This window comes from Amblyraja radiata, chromosome 1, assembly GCF_010909765.2.
Source record: "Amblyraja radiata isolate CabotCenter1 chromosome 1, sAmbRad1.1.pri, whole genome shotgun sequence".
Classification (NCBI taxonomy): domain Eukaryota; kingdom Metazoa; phylum Chordata; class Chondrichthyes; order Rajiformes; family Rajidae; genus Amblyraja; species Amblyraja radiata.
The window spans coordinates 190,124,116-190,133,436 of NC_045956.1; the positions used below are offsets into that span (position 1 = coordinate 190,124,116).

Below are 9,321 nucleotides of genomic sequence, written 5' to 3' on the forward strand. Positions count from 1 at the left end.
AAAGGCTGCGGACCCCTGGACTAAACCAAACCCTCGATCCTGTCCCGCCAGCCTTTTGTCAAAATTTAGAAACTCAAATGGTGGTGCGTCTTCATTGCCGGGAAATACAGTAACTCATTTCCCTCAAATATATGTTAGATTTTCCTCAAATATATGTTAAATTAAAAACTAAACTATGGTAGCAATACACAGTATTTGTGTCTAAAGCTCGCACTTCTGCATCAATGTAGGTATGTATACACTACAGATCATTACACTAATATAGAATAAAAAAATATCTTGGTATGTGTTCATTGATATTTTATTCACAATATTAGGATTTCTGAGAGGTTGAATGAAAGAACAAAATGGTTCAACAAAATTAAGAGGAGATCACAAGAAAGAAACTAGAGAAATATACATATGTGTGTTATATATTTATATACATATATAGAAAAACATTTTCCACACAGAGATGTGAATCTCTGGAACTCTCTGCCACATAAGGTAGTTGAGGCCAGTTAATTGGCTATATTTAAGAGGGAGTTAGATGTGGCCCTTGTGGCTAAAGGGATCAGGGGGCATGGAGAGAAGGCAAGTACGGGATACTGAGTTGGATGATCAGCCATGATCATATTGAATGGCGGTGCAGGCTCAAAGGGCCGAATGGCCTACTCCTGCACCTATTTTCTATATATATATATATTCCACCAATTCCAATATTGCTCGCCAGTGGGTGGGGGTGGGGGGGGGGGGGCCTGTCTGTTGCGATAGTATGGGTGTTGCGGGCAGAAGGTAGTTTCCAGAGGGTTAGTATAGACATTGTGCGCCGAATGGATTCTTGGGCTGGCAGCCAACTGTTGCAATGATTTTAAAAGCCAAGGCGAGGCAAACAATTGGGCTGCAGCCACACCTGACAACCAAAATTCATTTTGTGAACACAAACTTTTGAAAAAAGGCGAGGCAAACAATTGGGCTGCAGCCACCTAACAACCAAAATTCATTTGTGAACACAAACTTTTTTAAATGGCGAAGCAAACAATTGGGCTGCAGCCACCTGACAACCAAAATTCGATTTATTAAAAAAACTTGTTTTTAAAAGGCGCGGCAAACAATTGGGCTGCAGCCACACCTGACAACCAAAATTAATTTTGTGAACACAAACTTTACAGCCGCATCAAGGGGACTCACCGTGGAGTAGCCGTGCGTTCAGTGTTATTCGCAGCCCAGAGAGCCGTGACCCTCTCGCTTCCTGGGTCTGGCAGAGACTGACTGAGGCATGACAATTCCGGGTTTTATAGTCCCTCCCCCTGCTGCCAGCAGGGGCAGCAGAGAGAAAGGGGATTTTTAAAAAAAACATTAATATCTCTGATTTTTCATCGATAGGAAAAATCCTTTGTTCCAGGAAGGCGGAGGGGGTCTCTGAGCGAGGTGTCCAAAAATGACGGCCATAGGTGGCGGCGCTCTCTCGGAAATCGCACCACAGTGGGCCAAAAGCGGTCAAGATCAAACTTTTAGTAATATAGATAAATATAGGCAATATTTATGGCTTATGTTCCTTATATCTTATAGGCAAAAAAAATAAAGGCAAATATAATTGCCTTTATGGCTTATGTACATCATGAAAACGGCTGTACATCATGAGTTGCTTTAAATCAAAGTTGCTTCTGATACATGAGGAACTTTGAAATCTATTATCTCTATCTTGCCACTCACACACAGAAACACACACATACCGTTCCCCCACAACACTGATTAAACCAAAGATCATAGCATACATATGGTCCAGAGACCTTTCATTGCGTATAGAGACATAATAAGTAACTTTGTGGAGTGGAGTGCACACAATAACCTCCATCTTAACACCAAAAAGACCAAGGAGATAGTTGTGGACTTCAGGAGGGGGAGGAGGAGGACTCAAGCAACACCAATCACCATTAAGGGCACTGAGGTGGAGGTGGTCGCTAACCACAGGTACCTTGGGGTGCAGCTTGACAGTGAGCTGAACTGGAAGTGTCATATGGAGGCGGTGTACAGGAAGGGACAAAACCGACTGTATTTTTTAAGGAGGCTGAGGTCATTTAACATCTGCCAACCCCTACTGTGCAGTGTCTACCATTCAGTGGTGGCCAGTGCTCTGTTTTTTGCTGTGGCCTGTTGGGGAGATGGCGCCCGCATAGCGGACAAAAACAGACTGGACAAGCTAATCAGGAAGGCCGGCTCAGTGGTCGGGGCTGAGCAACGAACGGTCCAGCAGGTGGCAGAGGCCAGAACTCTGAACAAACTGGGTTCAATAATGACCAACCCCACTCACCCACTCCATGCCCTGAAGGTGATCAAGAGCAGCATCTTCAGTCAGAGGCTGATTGCACCAATGTGCAAAACTGAGAGACATAGGAAGTCCTGTTTACCAGCTGCTATAAGGTTATATAATGCGCATAAATAACTGCACTTTTTTTTAATTAATTGTATTTTAACTTGTATTTTAACTTGTTAAGTATGGAAGCCATTTGAGGAAATGTGTGGTGTTATGTCTGTCTTGAAGCTATCGTGGCACTGTAATTTCCTGTAAAGGATTATTAAAGGTATAATCAATCAATCAATCAGTCACTCACTTTAGAAGCAGTTTCACTTTTTTCTTTAAAGCACCTTATTTATTATAAACAAAGATCATAATGGTCTAAGATAGACCAAGATAAACTCCTGCAAAATCCAATGGACTGATGTGGATTAAACTGCGAGAGGCATAACGGAGTCTTATTCCTAAAGTGGCGGAAGTACCATTACGTGCCACATGTCAGTCCATTGGATTTCGTAGGAGTGGTCTATCTTGCTCCTCTAGTATCTTTGGTGCACAGTAACTCTATTTTTCATTTGTAAATCAGGGGAGAGCGCGAACGCAGTCCCCCACTACCACAAATTTTGCAGTCGAGTATCCCGCATTTGGGGACATCACAGGCGTCAGCACACCCGAAGTGCAATGGGATAGCCTCGTCCTGGGAGAACCTTTTTTTTTTTTTTTTTTCAAAATATACTTTATTCAATTGGAAAATATATACAATTTCTGAACCATTCAAACAAAATTCATCCGACATTTTCGGAGACTATACAAATTTTTTCCAGCACAATTTTTTTACATTTGTCAAATTTCACCAAACAGTCCCCCACCAGTGCCACTCTGTGGCCCCTGTCCAAGTAATAAATATATACAATGTGTACACAGTGCAAAAATTTCCCTTAATTTAATTTGAGCGGCGTCTCCACCATACTGTGCCCCCCATGTCCAGCAGCGGAAGGACCCTAGACTGTGGCACTCCCACACCGAGCCTTGGCGTTGGCTGCATCAAGCTTCAGCGAGTCCCTTAGCACGTACTCCTGCAGTCTGCAGTGGGCCAGTCGGCAACATTCCCTGACGGACATCTCGCTCTGCTGGGTGGTGAGCAACGCTCGGGCAGACCAAAGAGCGTCTTTCACCGAGTTGATGACCCTCCAGCAGCACTCGATGTCAGTCTCTAAATGTGTCCCTGGGAACAGTCCGTAAATCACATAGTCCTCTGTGACGGAGCTGTTCGGGATAAATCGTTCCAGGGACCCTTTCATACCTCTCCAGACTCGTTTTGCAAACCCACACTCTGCAAAGAGGTGGGCAACCGTCTCCTCTCCATAGCAACCGTCCCGGGGGCAGCGTGTGCTGGTAGTGAGGTTCCGACGGTGCAGGAAGGATCTAACTGAGAGGGCTCCCCTCACCGCCAGCCAAGCCAGGTCTTGGTGCTTGTTGGTCAGTTCTGGCGATGAGGCATTTTGCCAGACAAGCTGGGCAGTCTGCTCTGGGAACCACGCCACCGGATCCATCGAGTCCTTTCCCTGCAGTGTCTGCAGGACATTCCGTGCTGACCACTGCCCGATGGACTTGTGGTCAAAGGTGTTGGTCCGGAAGAACCTTTCAACAGACGACAGATGGGGCGGCAATGTCCAGCTGACTGGCACATTGCGTGGCATCTGCGCCAGGCCCATCCTTCGCAACACCGGGGACAGGTAGAACCTCAGCAGGTAGTGACACTTAGTGCCCACGTGCCTTGGCTCTACACTCCGCCTGATGCAGCCACACACAAAGGTGGCCATCAGGATGAGGGCGACGTTGGGCACGCTTTACCCCCGTTGTCTGCCGACTTGTACATCGTGACCCGTCACACCCGGTCCATCCTCGACCCCCAGATGAACTGGAAGACGGCCCGGGTGATCCCCGTGGCGTAGGAGGGAGGGACAGGCCACACTTGTGCCAAGTACAGCAGACCCGAGAGCACCTCACACCTGATGACCAAATTTTTCCCGGTTATGGAGAGGGAGCGTTGCCTCCACAGCTCCAGCTTCCTCCCCACCTTGGCTATCCGCTCCAGCCAATTCTTGTTACTCGACTCAGCCCCCCTGAACCAGATCCCCAGCACCTTCAAGAAGTCAGGCTTGATGGTGAAGGGGATGGAAGATCGGTCGGGCCAGTTGCCAAAGAGCATGGCCTCGCTCTTCCTGCGGTTCACCCTGGCTCCCGTGGCCGACTCAAACTGGTCGCAGATGCTGATCAATCTGCGGACCGACCTTGGATCCGAGCAGAAGACGGCGACATCGTCCATGTACAGGGAGGTTTTGACCTGAATGCCCCCACTGCCTGGCAATGTCACTCCTCTTATGCTCGCATCCTTCCTGATGGACTCGGCAAAAGGTTCAATACAGCAGACAAACAAGACAGGAGAGAGAGGGCAACCCTGCCTGACTCCAGACCTTACAGGGAAACTGTCTGATTCCCACCCATTGATTTGGACTGCACTACGGATGTTGGTGTAGAGCAGTTTGATCCAATTTCGGATTCCCTCCCCAAAACCCATTTTGGAGAGCACGTCCCTCATGTACGTGTGCGATATCCTGTCGAAGGCCTTCTCCTGGTCCAAGCTGACTAGGCAGGCATCCACCCGTCTGTCCTGCACGTAGGCGATGGTATCTCTCAGCAGCGCTAGGCTGTCTGAGATTTTCCTGCCAGGTACAGCACAGGTTTGGTCCGGGTGGATCACCCGTCGCAGAGCAGACTTAACCCGGTTGGCGATGGCCTTAGACAGGATCTTGTAATCTACATTCAACAATGTTATGGGTCTCCAATTCTTTATATCCTTCCTCTCCCCCTTCTGCTTGTAGATTACGGTGATGCTGCCCTTCCTCATGGAGTCTGACATGCTGCCGGCTAGAAGCATGTCGTTGTACACTTCCAGCAGGTCCAGGCCCACCCAGTCCCACAGAGCCGAATACAACTCGGCCGGTAAGCCATCGCTTCCGGGAGTTTTACTTGAGTCAAAGGAGCGGATGGAGCCAGTCAGCTCCTCTAGGGTCAGTGGTTGGTCCAGACTCTCCTGCTTGCTGTCCTCCAAGACCTCCGTGATAGAGGACAGGAAGTTCTGGGAGGCGGTGCTGTCTGTGGCCTTTTGGTCATACAATTCCGAGTAAAAGGATTTGCAGACCCTCATCATGTCTGTCTGCGAGGATGCTACCGAGCCGTCCTCCTCCCTAAGGCTGTTGATCACAGAGCTCCCCCTGTGAACCTTATGGAAGAAGAAACGTGAGCACGTCTCATCCTGCTCCACATGGCGGACCCTGGATCGGAAGATGATCTTGGAGGATTCAGAGGTAAAGAGCCGAGCTTGCCGGTCCTTCACCTCTCTAAGTTCCTCCCTCACATCCACCCCCCTCGACTGCAGAAGGAGCAGTTGTTGCAATTCTGTCTGGAGTTGGCACAATTCCCTCTGACTCTGTCTTGCTCTCTGAACCCCTTTGGCTATGAAGAACCTCTTAATGTTCTCCTTGGTTGCTTCCCACCAGAGTGTCGGGGAGTCAAAGAGGGGCCTCACCGTTCTCCAACGTGCGTAGTCCCTCTTTAGCTCCTCAACGTTCTCTGGGGTCAACAGCTTCACATTTAACTTCCACGTCCCTCTGCCTGCCTTCCGGTCCTCCTGTAGGTGACAGGAAGCCTGAAGGAGGCAGTGGTCAGAGAAGAACACCGGCGTGAGGTCGGTGTGTCTCACCGTGACGGCCTTCGTCGTGAAGACGAAGTCTATCCGGGATCGGGCTAAACCGTCCGATCTCGACCAGGTGAACCGCGGCTGGGACCCGCCTGCAGGGTCGCTGAAGGCGTCGTGCAGCTTTGCGTCTTTTACCGTTTCCATCAGGAACTTGGACGTGCTGTCCAGTCTGTTGTCGGCACTGCCGGATCGTCCAGCCGCATCAATGATGCAGTTGAAGTCACCGGCCAGAACGAGCTGCCGGGACGTGGCCAACAGCACTGGGAGCTGCTGGAGAACGGCCAGCCGCTCGCTCCGCACGGGTGAGGCATACACATTAATCAGCCGGAGCGGAGAACCACGGTACATAACATCCACCACGAGGAGACGCCCCGCAACCACCTCCCTGACCTCAGTGATGGCGAAGTTCCCTCCCCGCAGCAAGCTCCCCAGGCCGGAAGCACGACAATCATTGCCCCCCGACCACACCGACAGTCCGTGGGGCCACCATCGCGACCACCTCCGATAGCAGCGGAGGTCTGGCAACCCGCACTCCTGTAGAAAAGTCAAATCTGCCTTGACCTTGGCCAGGTACTGTAAGGCATTTACACATCGCGCAGTGCTCTTCACACTGCGCACGTTTAAAGATGCCAGTTTGAGCTCCATTGTCCTTTAGAGTCACTGGCCATTTTCCTGTTCCCTCATGCCCACCGCTTCGGTGAATTTCCTCACCTTTCCTGGGCTCAGATACCCGGCCTCCTCAACGGGTTGTGTTTCCCGTGTCGTAATCCGAGGTGTCGATGGGGGGGGGGTGCTCGTTTTACCCCCTTCTGGGTGCGCCGCTTCCCCGTCTCTCGTGGCTGGGGCACGGTGACAGGCTTACTGCTCCCGGAAACTCGGAGCTGAGGCCCATTGGCCGCTGCACTGCTCCCGGTTGCCCGTGTGAGGGATAAGATGATTAAACCACCACCATTGTGAGGGGCCGAAGGGTTGTAGTCACCGACCTTGTGATGGGCCGAGTAACTGGAAACACCAACCTTGTGATTCGAACAAACAGTCAGACCTTCAGAGCTGTTGATAACATTGTAGAATAACAAGATGAGGTAAGGAATGTAGCTGACAACACAGAAGCTATTCTTTAGGTCAAAGGCAATTAATTAGGTTAGGGCACAGATACTGCGCATGCTTAATAAGTTAAATGAATATTAACTTTACGCCCCTCATGACAAAGAACCTAATTTAAATGTACATGCGATGTATGATGTGGGAGGAGAGGGAATGATTGATGATGCACGGAGGGGAGGGTTGGAAGATTGTGAACCTTGGTACCCTGATTGGAAGGGGTCAGAAGGGGAGGCGTCCGATCAATAAAGACTGTATACTGAATTGTATAAAACAAGACGTTTTTCCTTTGCTCGGGGTGTCTCAACTTGGAGAGGCACCCGATTCTGCAGACTCGCAAATAAAGCATTTCTTGTTTCCACGATTTAGTCTCTGAGTAGTGATTGTGAGCACAAACAATATATCTCACAAGTTGGGGGCTCGTCCGCGATCGCCACTCCGGCCGCTTGACGGAGGCACGAAAGGAAGGGAAGGTGCACCCTGCTGATTTCAGCAGTCTCTGATCTCCTTGCTTGCTGTCAGCGGTTTGAGCGAGTGATATTCGGACAAGAGACTCTGGAAACAAGAGGGAATCCGGTGAAAGGGATCAATCAATCGAGCTATTTCTGTGCACAGGACTCAGGTAAGAATATTGACTATTAAGTATTACTCGGGCGATTGGGTTCTGTTGGACGGGAAAAGGTCTGACAGGGATGGGTAACCGGAACGGGCAAAGTAAGGGCCCGGGGAAAAAAGCTCAAACTGGTGAAGAGCCGCACATTCCGCCTGATAGTCCATTGGGGCGGATGTTGCACGGATGGGGTGAGGGGGGGGGGGGGGGGGGGGGGGGGTGTGCGTCTGGCTTATTGAGACATCCGAAGAGTAGTCGGATTGAGAAATAAGTGGCGTTGGAACCCAACCCAAAGAACCCCCGTGGTCAGGGCATCTGCTCCTCCCGTGAGGGGGGGCGAGAACCAGGGACCCCAGGTGTGGGCAAGAGAGGGAAATAGGGGAGGGCTAAGAATACCACCTCTGAGGATAGCCTTGCGAGAAGGAAGTGAAGTAGTACAAGTAAGACAGTATCCGATTTCAATGGAAGGAAGGAAAGGGCTGCAGCTAATTATAGAAAACTTACTGAAGGATGGAGTATTGGAGAGTTGTATGACCCCTACAACACGCCAATACTCCCTGTAAGAAAGACTGACGGAACGTTCCGACTGGTCCAGGACCTAAGATAATTGAATAGGGTAGTTAGGGCTCGACACCCGGTAGTCCCAAATCCTTATACCATAATGGGACGTATACCCCCTAACCACAGGTGGTTCAGTGTGGTAGATCTGAAAGACGCCTTTTGGAGCTGCCCCCTGGCTGAGGAAAGTAGAGACCTCTTTGCATTCGAGTGGGAAAACCCAGACACACTGAGGAAGCAACAGTATCGATGGACTGTGCTCCCTCAGGGATTTACTGAATCCCCGAACCTGTTCGGGCAAATATTAGAACAAGTATTAGAGGATGTTCCCAGGACCAATGGGACACAATTATTGCAGTACGTAGATGATTTGTTACTCTCAGGCGGAGAAGAAGAGCCAGTAAGGGATGCAACCATAACCCTCTTAAACTTTTTAGGGGAAAAGGGATTGAGAGTGTCCAAAAATAAACTACAATTTGTAGAACAGGAGGTTAAATATCTAGGACACCTGATTAGTGACTGGAAAAGGAGAATAAACCCCGAAAGAATAGCTGGGATCACCGGGCTGCCGATGCCAAGGAACAAAAAAGAAATCAGGAAGTTTCTCGGGTTAATTGGATACTGTAGATTATGGATAGACAATTACACCCGACAAGTCAAGTTCTTGTATGATAAATTGTGTGAGGAGACTGATAAAGCACAATGGGATTCTGAGGACGAACAGAGATTTGGAGAAATAAAGAATAGCCTGATCACCGCACCAGTACTGACCCTCCCGTCCATCGATCAACCATTCCATCTCTTTCATAATGCGGAGAATGGAATTGCGTTGGGGGTACTGACACAAAAGAGAGGAGGGAAGCGACAGCCAGTCGCATTCCTTTCTAAACTCTTGGATCCGGTATCACGAGGGTGGCCTGTATGTATTCAAGCGGTCGCAGCAACAGCAATATTAGTGGAAGAAAGTAGAAAATTGACATTTGGAGGTGACCTGGTAGTATCCACTCCCCA

The 9,321-nt window shown here is 49.6% G+C and overlaps 1 pseudogene; it reads right to left on the bottom strand.

Annotated features, from left to right (window-relative positions):
- Positions 1–2,861: 2,861 nt before the first annotated feature.
- Positions 2,862–3,012, bottom strand: LOC116983744 (annotated as a pseudogene).
- Between the last annotated feature and the right edge of the window lie 6,309 nt (positions 3,013–9,321).